Source organism: Octopus bimaculoides, chromosome 6, assembly GCF_001194135.2.
Source record: "Octopus bimaculoides isolate UCB-OBI-ISO-001 chromosome 6, ASM119413v2, whole genome shotgun sequence".
In the NCBI taxonomy this organism is placed as follows: Eukaryota; Metazoa; Mollusca; class Cephalopoda; order Octopoda; family Octopodidae; genus Octopus; species Octopus bimaculoides.
In genome coordinates this window covers 107,138,934-107,140,901 of record NC_068986.1, presented here as the reverse complement: position 1 = coordinate 107,140,901, position 1,968 = coordinate 107,138,934, and the positions used below count along the sequence as shown (strand labels likewise).

General features: G+C 40.8%; 1 protein-coding gene across 2 annotated transcripts in view; it reads right to left on the bottom strand.

Moving 5' to 3' along the window:
• LOC128248057 (uncharacterized) overlaps positions 1-1,968 on the bottom strand; it is a 30,853-nt gene that overhangs the window by 19,099 nt on the left and 9,786 nt on the right. The window lies entirely within an intron of this gene.

Below are 1,968 nucleotides of genomic sequence, written 5' to 3'. Positions count from 1 at the left end.
ATATATATATACATACACACACACACGCACAAACACACACACAAACACACACACACACACACACACACACACATATACATATATACTCTTTTATTCTTTTACTTGTTTCAGTCATTTGACTGCAGCCATGCTGAGCAGCGCCTTCAAGGGATTGAGTCGAACATATGGAAACTGGGACTTGTTTTTAAGCCTTGTACTTATTCTATCGGTTGCGTTTGCCGAATCACAAAGTTATCGGTACGTAGACACATTAACAACGGTTGTCAAGTGGTGATGAGTAGGGAGGGCGAAAACACACTCCTAAGGACACACACAGATATATACAGTAATGGAAACAAATAAACATCTGGTAGATCATGCCTCCCTCTTCAGGCTGGAGAGATAAAATTTAACATTTCAAATCATGACAGAGGAAAATTTAATGATAAAATAGGTGAAGAGGAAAGAAAGCAGTAGTGAAGGTAGGAAGATGCGGAAAGAATTCAAAGTATGAAGATGGGGTTGTTCTAAAGGGAGGCTGTGCAGGGCAAAAGAAATGTGCAAAGGTAATCTTAAGAAGGAATATTAGGTAGGGGGTGATATTAGTGGAATGGTTATGTTGCTAGTGCAATCAAATTGTAACTACAGGTTAATCCTAATTAGGGGATTACACAGATTTAACATAGTGGTCAATTGATGAGTAGCATTTGTCTTTACATGAAAAAATTACATTTGAGAATCTATTAAGTTGTGAGGGGTTGCAGTTGTGAAGGATGTGAATGATTACCTTAAACACAGTATACAAACGCCGAGGTTAGTTGTGTACCAAGTAGCATCACTGAAAATAGACCAGAAAAGGGAATAAGGAATATTTTGGGATTTGAGGATGTGTATATAAGTTGCTAAAGAGATACATAACTTAGAACTTGGATCGGAGAATGAGTTTATGCACATTCTGTAGCAGTGGTTGAAATCAACAGTGCCTCCAATGTAGACTCTTTCTCAGTGGGAGCGCAGTGTTACTACTCGGCATTTATAGACTACATTTTTGCGTAGAAAGAAATATTCAAGTGGGTAGATTTAGATTTGGGATATCTGGATGCTGCAGATTTTCCTGCCAGAACTAGGTTTGGAACTGATCGCTGAGAAGGGCAAGTTCGTATCACGAAGTTCGTATCCCGAATGAATCATGGGAGTTATTATCAGTGTCAGTGTTGGATTTGGAGAAGGTAACACCACTGCCATATGTGACTACATCGTTACTATTATAGCAAGTAACATCAAGGTTGGCACTGTTGAATCGGGTGGGGTTTCTAAGGGTTGCACCATTGCAACTAGGTGGTGCAGTTCAGTGGGATAGATCGTAGGGTCCAAAGACAAGTTTGCGACTATTAGAGAAAGCAATTATGGATCCTAAATTAAGCGTCGTGCAGTAAGAGATTTTAATACAAAATTTACTGAAGATAGAGTGATGTTTATGTTGTGATAAGAAATTGGAGTTTAGAATTTTATAAAAAGTTTTAGGTAATGATTTAACTTGGAGGGAGAAAGATGGTCCGTTTCCTGCCCTTGGAGGGATTAGAGCGCATGGGTATAGTGGATGGGTTTACATAGGGAGGCTTAAGGTTGTTATAGCTTCGAGGGGACTGGTGAGGCTGGCGAGTATGATGCGTAGTGGGGAGCGTGTTTTGAATATTCATGGAGTGTGAATGAGTGGGAGATCTGGGGAGTCCAGATTTAGGATTTGAAATTAAGGACTGGTTTGGAGAACTTGGTTATACGGGGCGTGATTCGTAAATCTGTCTTCATTTAACTTTAGTAGGTGTAGGAGTGGCTGTGTGGTAAGTAGCTTGCTTACGAACCACCTGGTTCCGGGTTCAGTCCCATTGCGTGGCACCTTGGGCAAGTGTCTTCTACTATAGCCTCGGGCCGACCAAAGCCTTGTGAGTGGATTTGGCAGACGGAAACTGAAAGAAACCCGTCGTATAT